This window comes from Mya arenaria, chromosome 2, assembly GCF_026914265.1.
Source record: "Mya arenaria isolate MELC-2E11 chromosome 2, ASM2691426v1".
NCBI classification, from domain to species: domain Eukaryota; kingdom Metazoa; phylum Mollusca; class Bivalvia; order Myida; family Myidae; genus Mya; species Mya arenaria.
Window position 1 is genome coordinate 46,728,613 of NC_069123.1, and position 13,396 is coordinate 46,742,008.

General features: G+C 35.7%; 4 non-coding genes across 4 annotated transcripts; 2 read left to right on the top strand and 2 right to left on the bottom strand.

Annotated features, from left to right (window-relative positions):
• Positions 1-3,309: 3,309 nt before the first annotated feature.
• On the bottom strand, positions 3,310-3,381 carry Trnat-cgu (transfer RNA threonine (anticodon CGU)). Its single transcript has one exon. It is a non-coding gene; the product is annotated as a tRNA-Thr (tRNA).
• Positions 3,382-3,705: 324 nt separating this feature from the next.
• Trnat-ugu (transfer RNA threonine (anticodon UGU)) lies at positions 3,706-3,777 on the bottom strand. Its single transcript has one exon. It is a non-coding gene; the product is annotated as a tRNA-Thr (tRNA).
• A 1,409-nt stretch (positions 3,778-5,186) lies between these two features.
• On the top strand, positions 5,187-5,258 carry Trnat-ugu (transfer RNA threonine (anticodon UGU)). Its single transcript has one exon. It is a non-coding gene; the product is annotated as a tRNA-Thr (tRNA).
• Positions 5,259-9,487: 4,229 nt separating this feature from the next.
• Trnat-ugu (transfer RNA threonine (anticodon UGU)) lies at positions 9,488-9,559 on the top strand. Its single transcript has one exon. It is a non-coding gene; the product is annotated as a tRNA-Thr (tRNA).
• The last annotated feature ends 3,837 nt before the right edge of the window (positions 9,560-13,396 follow it).

The window sequence follows — 13,396 nt, forward strand, 5'->3', positions numbered from 1 at the left end:
TGACTGGAGGCAAAGGTTTTGTTAAAAGAAAAAAAAAACACTAACAAAACAAGAGCCGTTAACATATATTTTGAATTATTTTTTTATTTAACTAAACATCTTAAAGTGTAACCTAACCCATTGAACTGAAAGCATAAAAGTTCTGACCATGCTCTCATGGTTGGATTGAAATCACATTAATAGTGATAAGTCATGGGTAGAACTTGAAGAAGAATGTATTGAAAATACATAAAAGTAGGGCGAAAAATCAAATAAAACTATGAAATTAATATTACGCAATATTGTCCTCCAAGGCTGGTCAAAGAACTTTCAAACTTACCTCACACACATTGTGCATTACAAAACTACTCTAAATATTCCACAATCATGGTCTATAAATCTGCTTGATTGAATTCAATATTTATGCGAAAAGCTACAGAAACAATTAACAACTTAACAAATTAACAATTTAGCCACGAAGTATTGCTATGAGTTAAAAGGTGTTGAACAGTGAACTCCAAGTATGACCAAGCACACAATTGTGCGGAGTCTGCCTGTGTTCCATTCGATAATATAATTAGTATAGCCGAGAGATGAAGCTTATATAAAATTGCAATGGATTCCATATTGCAAAACAATTATCTCGATGTTTGACCTTCAGCTTTGTGTAAAGCTAATGGTTTTGTTTGCGTAAAACACATTCCTATGCTGCTGTATACTTGTGGGGTTTGATAGAAATCCGGTTAAAAATGAAAAATACGGATATGTGATATATATATCCATGTACATCATTTCTCAGAGAGAGAAATAAATTTAATTTATTTCATGTTTGATTTTAACTGTTTCAATAAAACAAAGACCCTGTCTATTTTAGCTCTTAGTTATTAAAATAGCGACCCCTAGTGTATCTTTGCTCTTACTACTGAGTTAATCATGGAGGCAGTTACATAATGCACATGTCCATTATTCAATTGAAAGAAAAAAACACTAAAGGGGCACAGGTGTATGATGATGATATGTTGAGAACTGTTGTTAATATATATGAAATTATTGTTTTTATTCCATGTATAAATAATCCGAATATCCATTTTAGTACCAAAATACATTCGGTATCCGTTTCCGTTTCCGGTGGCTCTCCTTCCGTCCGGCTGGCTCATCCTGTGCACCCTCTCAAATTGCATACTGTCTACTACCTTTCAGGCTAATTTCAACTTGTCGATGATAAACTCCTCCACAATCTGTTCAGACCTCGCTGGAGTCTCACCTGTTTCTTCCGGAATATTTACAAAGATTAAGTTGTTTCTCATGCTCTGAGATTGTACATAGTTCATATCTCCTCCTTCGACTTATCTTTGTCACGTTCCAAATCCTTGATCCTTCTCCTGGCCCCCTCCGACTGAACATTTACGGAGTCAACCTTGTTTTCCACTCGGTCAAGTTTGGCACTGTTTTTCTTCGTAAAATTGTCTATTTGTTGTCATAATCATTATGTTTCAGTTCAACGGTCAAAGTCACACTTGCAGATGTTTATTTAAATCAAACTTAAATTCAAAAGCTGTAGGTGGAAGGAAAAATAACTACATTTGTAATGACAGTCATCCACATATCATCATCTGTGCACCTTTAGTGGGTGTTTTCAATTGTAAAATGGACATAAGCAGTATGTAGCTGCCTCCTCAACTCAATAGTTAGAGGAAAGGTATTGTACACCAGGGGCGCTATTTTAATTATAACTATGAGCTAAATTAGAAAGGATATTTTGTTTATTGAAATTGTAACAATTAAAAACGAGATCAATTTACTTTATTTCTCTAGCTTAGAATTTAGATACATGGATAGATACCATATTTCAGTATGTTTAACTTTTAATCGGATTTCGATCGAGTTTCACATACGTTAAGTGCAGCATGTGGTAGAGTGTCACCATTTAAGTCCGTGAGCTAATCACAAATGTCAAGGTCACACATCGAAGTAAATGTTCCGCAGTATGGATTTAATTTCAATATTACATAAGCTTCATTCCTCAGCAATAGTTTTATAAATAAGCTAACACACCATTGTTTTCAAACTATCGAGTGGAACACAAGCAGGCAAAATTACAGACTACCATTGCAAGATGTGTGGAGATACAATGCTTGGTCACACATGGGGGTCACTGCTCAGCAATTTTTATTTCATAACAATACTTCGTGGTTCAGCTGTTAATTTGAATTTATCAAACTTTACAGATTTGTAGATCATTGTTGATTATTAAGAGTAGTTTTGTAATGCATGACAAATGTGTGAGTTTAGGTTGAAAGTTATAAGATCAGCCTAGGAGGTCAATATTGCGTAATATTGATTTCATAGGTTTATTTGAGTTTTCGCCCATAGTTTTATGTGTTTTTAATACATATCATATTTCTTCCTCATGTTTTACTCATGACTCTTCACTATTAATGTTAATCAAACCAAATATATATGAAACACCATTGGAACCTTAATGTTTTTGTTTCAAAGCTCAAAATCACAGTTGGTTATGCGGATTTCTATCATTTGTTCTGTTCTCAAACTTTCATTTAAAATAAATGTTAAAAACTCAATGCCGAATCGGGTGCAATAATCTCGTTACTGTGATAGCTCTTGTTTTGTTTGTGTGTGCGGGGTGTGTGTATGTGCGTCTGTGTGTGTGCGTGTGTGTGTGTGCGTGTGTGTGTGCGTGCGTGCGTGCGTGCGTGCGTGTGTGTGTCAATGTTGTTTTGTTTTTAAAACAAAAAAAATGCCTTCAGTGAGATTTGAACTCACGACCCCTGGTTTAGAAGACCAGTGCGCTCTACCACTCATAGCTGAAAAATACCATTTAGTGATATTTTGACCAATCCCGCAAAGCTGAACACCTTTTGTGAAGAATAAGTAGCGGTATTCATGTGTACAATAGATATGCTCATTCTTCAATTGCCTCCATAACTCATTGTTTTAAAAAAGTTAGTAAATCTAGGGTCGTTATTATAATAATTACTTTGGGGCTAGTTACGAAATACTTGCTTTGATAGAAACTTTTAAAGTGTTCATACATAATAATTTGCAATAGCTGTATTAGAATACCACGTAGGGATTTGTCATAACGTTCATATTGCAGCTGAAAGGTAAGGGCCCTATTTGCAGATACGGGTTTTAATAATATGTTTCTATTCAAAGCAAACTGTTAAATAGAAATGTCTTACAAGGCCTTTTCTGGTGCATTTATCACAAGTTGTACACCACTTTGGGATTCTAAGAAAAGGGTTAAGATTTCTCTAATTTTTCATATAAATATTACCAGGTATACATATTTTTCTGTGACAAAACACTTGCCTCCAGTGAGGTTTGAACTCACGACCCCTGGTTTACGAGACCAGTGCTCTACCACTGAGCTATAGAGGCTTACGCACACGTGTTATCAACCATACGTTAACATTATCATTTGGCGATATGTTGACAAATCCCGCACACCTGTGCACCTTTTATGGAATGAGAGTGTAGCCGCATTTGTATGTATAATATATATGCTCATTATTGAATTGCCTCGATAACTTATTGGTTTGAAAAAATGTCTAGTAAACCAATGGTTGCTATTTTAACCAACTTAATGTGATTTCAATCAAATCGCAAACAAGTGTAGGGATATCATTGAATGTCATAACCTTCATGCTCTCAGGTCAAAGGTCAAGCTTTTGTTTTACATATTTTTTTCTGTGACAAAACAGTTGCCTCCAGTGAGGTTTGAACTCACGACCCCTGGTTTACAAGACCAGTGCTCTACCACTGAGCTATAGAGGCTCGCATACACAATAAGCACACATTAAAATTACCATTGACCAGTATATTTACAATTCCCCTCAACTGTGCACCTTCATATGTTTAATGGACATGCGCATTGATCAACTGCTTCCATAACTCAGTAGTAAGAGGAAAGGTATTATACATCAGGGGTCGCTTTTTTATTAATAACTATGAGCTAAATTAGGCAGGATCGTTTTTCATAGAATCTGTAAAATTAAAACACAGAAATAAAATGTCAGTTATTTCTCTACACGATAATTCAAATACATGTATAGATACAACACATAAGCATAGAGGAGCATGGGAAGGAAGGTAACGCATAAAATTATTGTGATTATCACAAAGGTCAAACATTTGGTTTTGATTATGCACAAAATGTGTTGAAATGTATTATTTGAAAATGTTATATCGAAATATGTATTGTTTAAATCAAAGGTCAAGGCCACACACCGAGATAATTGTTCCACAATATGCATTTCGTTACAATACTATATAAGTTTCATCCCTCAGCTATACATGTGGTTTTCAAACTATTGAATGGAACACAGGCAAACTCCGCACAACTGTAGACCAACATTGTAAGATGTATGGAAATACAATGCTTGGTCACACTTGGAGGTTCGTGACTTTGATCATAAGTATGGGTTTAGATAGGAAGGATCTTTTTCATAGCAACTTTGAAATTTAAACACAAAATATATTTAAATATTTAATACCGACTTGGCTTTGTCAGGCATTGGTATTTAATATCTATTTTGAATGAAAAGTTTGATTAAAATAAACATCTTTAAGTGAGACTTTGACCTTTGAACTGAAGGCCTGAAGGTTATCACACACGTTCAAATGGGTAAAACATGAAATCCAAGTATATAATATATTAAAAGCCAAAAAGCAATGGGCGAAAAATCAAAAGTCCATTTTGGTGTGCAAATTTGTAATGTTTCATTAAGTTCTATTTATCAGATAAGACACAAAATATTGTCAAATTTACCATTGCTGTCCATTTTACGCAATATTTACCTTCAAGGCCGATTTTAGGTGACGTATGTGAAGTTTGATCGAAATCCGATTCAACAGAATACGGACTCATTGTATATACCATTGTAAATCAATTTTCAAATGAAGAAATCAGCGATTGAAATTTATTTTGTATAACAACATGTAATATTTTGCAGTCTCTATCAAAACAATCTTTTATAAATAAGCCCAAATTTAAGATAAAGAATGCGACCCTTGGCTTACAAGACCCTTTTCAAACCAATAAATTATGGGGATAGTGAGCATATCTATTATACATATGAATACGGCCACACAATCTTTGCACAAAAGGTACACAGCTGTGTGCGATTGGTCAACATATCGACTAATGTTAATTTTATCTAATGAGTGATTGTTCGTGTATGTGAGCCTCTATAGCTCAGTGGTAGAGCACTGGTCTTGTAAACCAGGGGTCGTGAGTTCAAACCTCACTGGAGGCATACATTTTGTTAAAACACAAACCAAACAAGAGCTGTCACAGGTACGAGAAAAATGCAACCGATTAGGCCTTGGGTTTTTAAGATTTATTTTGATAAAAAAATGATTTAACATCTGGAAGTGTGACCTAGACCATTGAACTGAAAGCATAGAGATTCTTACCACTCTCCCATGGTAAAGATAAAACGCCCGAGTGGAACTCCTTTTTAATGGTCACCACTTTGCAATTACCTCCCTTGTTGAAAACTGACGTCTGTAGCATCATAGGAACCTTGTCTTGTTGCAATATTTAGAATGCTTTTAATTGTTTCTCGCTTGAAATGTCACCATAAAAATGTTTTCATGCACCTTTCAAGAAATAATGCTTCACTCTCCTCAGAACTATTTAAAGGCCGATTTCACTATTAACATAATCTGAATTACTGCGCGCATTTCCATGACAATCACGAATTATCACATATCCATACGCATTTGTTTCCACTACGAACAAAATATTTCTAGCAAAAATATACATCTTTACTTTATTTTGTTTAACTGAGGTGGAAGAAAAAACATCTACAATAGCCACTCTTGTAAGAATAAAGATATGTTCATCCCAACCCTCGCACAGGGCGTTTTGCGGAAACTCAGTAAACCTCGTTTCCGCAAAACACCCTACGCTCGGGTCGGGACGAACCTATCTTACACTCTCGGCCATGGAAGATACTTATAGTCCATAGAAGTGGTAATACATGTATTCACTAAAATGCCAAACACTGGTGTAAGAATTCCGGCCTATTCCATCAAAGGCTTGATTTCAAGGACTGGAACAAGAATCTTAATATCGATAACAGACGCCATTATTTGTACATGTCAGTTCTTTATTTACAATGAATAGTGACAATAACAATATGTAAGTTCAAGTATATATAATTATCAATGTTATATTAGTTCCAAAAAGACTACCACGAGTGTTTATAATCAATGCGTTGTCAAAAGATATTATTGTCAATTGCTGTTCAGAAAAAACGTAAATGTCTATAATTCATTTACATGTAGATCAGTATGTCTTCATATGCAACGTTGACTAAATGGCAATAAAGTACAGTGGTCGGTTAATAAGAGCTCAAATAATTAAGAAACCTTTACAGGTACTCCAATTACAAACCATGAGCTTACATCATAATGGAATGAGATTTATCATGAGTGTTCATAGTGGTATAATATAGAAATCTTAGGACTTTATCTTACAGCAAAGCACTTGCATGCATTTAATCACAAATTATCAGAGTAATTCGAGAAAAACACTCCTTTTTAATGCATTGGTGATTTTGCAACAAAATTATCACAACAATAATAGAAGAAAAGAAGCACATTTCTCTAGGAGCTAGTATAGCAGGTCAACACAATGACATTTTCAGTTGATACTGGCGTGTAGAGAAGAATGGATGAGGATGAAAATAGAGATGTCAGATTTGCACACTCCACGCCTGACTACAAGGATGGGTCACGGAACTTCAGGGCCTGTTCTCGCACGCGGCGCTCATACTCATTACGGTTCTGGCTGGAAAAGGATAAGGGAAAATAAAAAAATGGCATAGATTAATTCAATTTCATTAAACATGATGGAGCTTATTTTGGCATGGTTAACACAATAAAAAGAAATCTATTAAAATTAAAATGCCTTATATAATAAATGGCATATTTCTGGGACGCTCCCAGCAGATTTTGCATTTAACCAGGCTGGTTTTCTTAATTCGTAATTACTCATTCCAGCACAAGCTGTTTTTTTTTCGTTTTCTACATTGAGAAGCATTTTTTATTACATCTGAATTTTAACTGTAAAAACAGTGAAAGAACTGTATTAAGTGTATAAGTTGTAAGAACATGTATTGTTTTGTGCCGCGTGGACGACTCTTAATGACTCCTTCCCGAGATCAAAAAAAGGATCAAGAAATGTGTATATTTTCTCGTTTTATTATGAGATGAAACACTTCGAAGTCAACCTTAAAAGTGACTCGAGCGAGGAAAGACACAACTTTTAGAGAATTGCCAAAACTATCATCATCCAATGACAAAGGATGTTACAAAAAGTCATGCCAATACATGGCCAATGAAATTGAGACAATTAATCCAGACGCAGGGGACACTAGGGGCTGGGCCCTAAAAATGTCATTGTCTGACTTAATCTCAATTATCAATTAAGCCGGGCATTCTGTTTATATTACAATCTAAAGTTTCGCAACAATCTTTAGACGTAGTGATAGGTTGTCAAGAAAAATAATTCCACAGACTAATTGATAATAAAAATGCTATACGCTGTGTATACTATAATATAAAATTTGACAACTATGTTTGAATAGAGTAATAAATGTCATGAAATAATTTGGCTATTATCAAAATTCACTTTAAGCACCAGGAATGTGTTTCTAACAGACAAAATATTCTAAAATTATGAAACATGAAAAGTATTGATGACATTTCGTAAAACTTCATTTCACAAAAGTACTCAAAATTTTACAGCATAACAATTGCGCAAAGAAATCTAGTCTACATTTTTCCAATTCTTATACAATAGAAACTTACTAAACCTCACTTGGCTTTGTCAGGCATTGGTATTTAATATTTATTTTGAATGAAAAGTTTGATTATAATGGGCATCTTTAAGTGTGACCTTGACCTTTGAACTGAAAGCCTGAAGATTATCACACACGTTAAAATGGGTAAAACATGAAATCCAAGTATATAATGTATTAAAGGCCAAAAAGCAATGGGCGAAAAATCAAATGTACCTATAAAATCTATAAACGGAATATAAACCTCCAAGTCTTACCTTAACCATTTTTTGGTGTGCAAATTTGTGATGTTTCATAAAGTTCTATTTATCAGATAAGACACAAAATATTGCAATAAAATGGATTTTTTATAAAGTGACCTCTAAGCATGACAAATCATTGATGGTTCTAATTTTGCGATTTTGTATTGTATTTCCATCGATAGTTTGAACATAATGGTTGAGACATGAAGTATGACAATGAAATCCATAATGCTGAACATTTACTCTTAGTGTCACCTTTGCCTTAGTTATGAGGAAATGGTATACAAGACATTTCCTCTTACAAGTGATTATGGATGCAACTGGATAATATGCATGTCTATTATACATATTATATTATACGGCTTTATTCTCTCTCAACAAAGGTGCACAGCTGTGCGGGATTGGTCAACTTACCGACCATGTGAAATATAACTTATGACTGATAATACGGGTATGTGAGCCTCTATAGCTCAGTGGTAGAGCACAGGTCTTGTAAACCAGGGGTCGGGAGTATAAACCTCACTGGAGGCAACTGTTTTTTCTAAGAAAAAAAACAAACATGAAAAGTAACATCTGAAACGGGAACGTGATCAATTTCACCGTCATGGCCTTGTCAGACATTTGAATTCAACATACATGTATATTTTAAATATTTTTTTTAATAAATCGACATTTCTTAGTGTGACCTTGACCATTAAACTGCAAGCATCACGCTTACTACTCTCCCATGATATTATTCTATTTGTGGTTTGATTGAAACTGAAATCACATTAATGATGCAAAGTTATTAATGAAACAAGAACAATAAATATATAATTTATTGAAAGCCCATGAAGCTATGGGTGAACCATCAAATGAACAACATATTATGCAAAAAATGACTCCAAAGACTGACCTTAGACATTTCAATCTTAACTCACTCACTTAAGCATGTGACTAAACTACTCTTAAAATTCCACAATGGTCGATAAATATGTGAAGTTTGATTGAATTGAAATGATCAAGCATTGTATGGCCATACAACTTCCTATGGTGGTTTTTGATTCTGCGAAGATTAATTTTATTCCATTTGATAGTCCCATGCTGCTATTTACGTATGTGAAGTTTGATCGAAATCCGTGGCGGTATCTATCCAGGTATCCCATTCTCAACTTAAAAAAAATCAGCGATTGTTCTTTTTATCTGTTAAAATTTGACAGTTTCTATTTAAATATCCTTCCCTTCGAATGTAATTATTATGGTCGATGTCGCTAGCCCTGGTTTACAATAATTTTGCTGTAACTACTGAGTTCTGGAGGCTATTGAATAATAAGCATGTCTTTCGTACATTTATAACAAAAGTCAGACACTTTCTCCATACAAAGGTGCATGCATGGAATTGGAAAATATATAGTAAAGTATATTTATTTTATGATTGATATGACACGTTTGGGCGCCTCTATAGCTCAGTGGTAGAGCACTGGTCTTGTATACCAGGGGTCGTGAGTTCAAACCTCACTGGAGGCAAAGGTTTTATTACAGATAAAAACACACACACAGCAAGAGCTGTCACTGAACGAGATAGTCCGGCAGCGGAAGTCGAGTACCTTGCATCGGAGTGTATAGAAAATGTTTTGGGGTTTTTAAGTAGCTTTGACCCTCCAGTTAAGGAATCCGTTTGATGGCCTCGCGCCACCCTTGGGGAAATCGAGATATTCAAGATGGCGTCCAAGATGGCCGCCAAATTTAACCCAAATCACCAATTAACTCGTAATTTTGTTTTAATGATTCAATTCCTGTGCAAAGCTATACCATAAAGCATTTATATTGCAAACCGATCAATTCTAAAATATTTCATACCATGTTTAGGCCATCATGGCGTCTAAAATGGCCGCCAAACTAAAATTATTGACAAATGAGATAGGTTTTGTTGCAAATACCATCATTTTTATGCACATGCATCTCGTTTTAACATAACAATGTATTTATGCAATATAGGTATCACAAATAACATTATAAAGACACATATCAACCAAGATGGCGTCCAATATGGCCGCCAAAAAAAGCATAAATTAACACAGACTAAATAAAACGGGCACTATCATTTACAAATGTATAAAAAGTTAAAAACAATAGCATTTTTCTTTATCTAAAATTACACTGTAGTTTATGGTATGTATTAATAGCTTTAGAACAATTGCTACATCAGTTTTAACTTAAATAGAGAAGTAAGTTTGTTAATTCAAAGATTTATATATTCGTTTTGTTTGCTTATTGTAGTAATTTTCTTATGCTTGTCATTAACTTAATATTGAACATGACATATGCCCATTGTTGCAATGACAGCAAGAGTGTTGTTGCATTGAGTATTTGACTGACATAAACATTTTTTATCATTTTAAGCACATCATATGAGGCCACCGAAATTTGTTTTGGTAATATTATTGGGACCAAAGATCGCGTGTCCTTTTTTCCAACCAGTTTCAAATGGGTCCAGGTTTGGTTGGTCTGATTTAACTGCACAATTCCAAAGACACGTTTGAAAATGTGCTCGCTTGATATTGTCATTAAATGCCTCTGTTGTTGGGGGTAGAGAAGCAAGCTTTGGTGCACACGATGTCGCTTTCCTAACCTTAGAACTTAATACCTTCTGTAGAACCTCGGACATGTCGTCGTCAACAACTTCCATGTTGTAACATTGTGAAATGAAACGAGTTGATCTTCGGTTGACTGACGAGTAGTCAGATGTTTCATCTCAAACACACGAGTGATACTCGCTTTCAGTACCTTCAATACTATGCCCTTACCTATGCCGTAGCAGCATGTAGTAGTATCCGATCCTGATAGTGCGTGTGCTGCAAGTTAATCTGAAACTATTCGTTTGTATTTGTTGACTGTGGCTGTTATATCTGTCAATAAATAATCAATAGTCTTTCACAGGTCATTCCGTAATTGTTCCAGGTGATGGTGAAGAAGAAGTACAAAGCATCGGTGTCGTCTGAAAGTACTCAAATGCCTCCATCATTTTCCTTTACTATACTAACAATTTGATGGGCAACAATGTTGTCAGCTTCTTTATGTGTGTTGCGCATGCCATGACGCGTAATTATTACAGTTGGTGTAACTTCAATTGGTGAATCTTCATCTCCAATAACAATAAGCACTCACATGTCTAGGGAATGAAATGTTGCTACCGACATGATCTCTTTCCGAGGAGGAATTTGCATTGCAGTTGACAACTGATGTACGCGCTACGTATGTGATCCTCCGTTTTCCCGTGTTTCAGTTTCTGTGCTGTATTACCTGTATCTGGCGAAGATAAGTAGCCGTCTATAATTATTGATGTTACTTGCTTTGTTGCAGAACGTGCTGACACCTGGACTTGCGAATACTTTTTCAGCACATATTTGGATTTGGCAAGTCACATTCAAAACATCGCTGTTGGAACATTGGACAACTCATAGGTCACCAACCTTTCACATCTAAGTCACGTGAGCTCGCTTGAAGCCGATCACTCTTGTGAAAAATAATTATGTCTTAAAGAACTTCGTATCACCAGTTTATATACCCTTTCGTGTTTCAGCTTGTGTTCGGGGCCCGTATTCACCTATGTCCTGAGTCTGAGTTAGAGACTAACTTGTTATTATAAAAATGCTATAACATAAGAATATATTGTCAATAGTTATATTAGAGATATTTTCAAACATAAAAGAATTCAGTTTTTTTTAGCCTGAGTCTCAAACTCAGACTCAAGACGTTAGTGAATACGGCACCTAATCTTGCGACTTATCATGACATTGAAACTCCCTGGCCAACCATTTTCAAATTCCTATGATCGTTGCAGTCACTCAATATTCTTGCCTTCATTTCCTCTTTGGGTTTATCATTAGATGACTTAACTTGTTCACTATTTACAAGTCTTGAGATATCTGCCTCCAATCTGCTACAAATGTGTAGACCAGGCGACCATATCTTGGGTGTGTCTGATTTTAATGTAATTCCAATAATGTCTTGTTTTCCATACCAGTATCTCATAACTGTTGTCTCAATGAACATATCACTCGAAATGCTGTTCCAAACGTCAAGAATGTGACGCATCACATGCTCCCCTTTCCGAAATATTTCCCTACATGAACTGGGCATTGACTCCATAGATCATAAAAAGTGTGGCAATACCAAACGTAATGCACGTGTCTTGCTGCAAAGAAGTAGGGGATCGTAGATTTAATAGCTACCAAATGAAAACCCTAATCAGTTTCTTTTTCAGCTATGATGTGAAGCATCATGATCAGCAATGACTTTATAATGCACCAGTCAATTGTAACCACGCCCCCCCCCCCCCAGGTCCGGGGAATAGCCGGGACTTTGACTTTCGGTCCAGCCAACCCCGGGTAAAATCCCCGCCCTGTGGGACGAACTGATGGTTAGACCCCGGCCAAATGCCCCCGCACCCCAGAGAAGGCCCAATCTCCGCTAAATTTGGCGCTATGACAAACACCACTGTAGTCACCCGGCCCTGTGGGGCCACCTGGAAAGTAAAAACACGGCCCTTTTCCTCGGCTATCCCGGTATACCCCCAGACCTAGGGGGGGGGGGGGCGTGGTTACAATTGACTGGTGCATAACACTGTTATCCATAGCTTTCATGTTCTGCTTCTAGATTACAGCTCTGAAAGAATTTCATTGAGGTCACCCATGCTGTCTAAAATACCAATTCCATGTAGCAATTCAGAAGTAAATTGGAATAAAAAAATGCCATTGTTTTTTTTATACATATATGTCAACGGTTGTGCTCGTTTCATTCAGTCTGTGTTAATTAATGTTTATTTTGGCGGCCATATTGGACGCCATCTTGGTTAATATGTAATAATATCATGTCATTTGTGATACCTTGCATAAATACATTGTAATGTAAAAACGAGATACATGTGTATAACAATTGATGGTATTTGAAACAAAACCTAACTCAATTGTCAATTTTCTTTGTTTTGGCGGCCATTTTGGATGCCATGATGGCTTAATTATGATAAGAAATATTTTAGAATGGATCGTTTTGCATTAAAAATACATAATGGTTTAATTTTGAACAGGAATTAATGCATTTATACACAATTACTAGTCAATTGTTGATTTTGGTAAAAAATTTGCGGCCATCTTGGACGCCATCTTGAATATCTCGATTTCCCCAAGGGTGGTATGAGGCCATCAAACGGATTCCTTAACTAGGGGGTCTAATCTACTTAAAAAGCTAAAAACATTTTCTATACACTCCGATGCAGGGTTCAGCCAAAATATCCCATTTGGCTGCCGGATTAAGATAACTGGACCCGATTTGGCCTTGAAAGTTTAGTTTAAAGTTGATGTT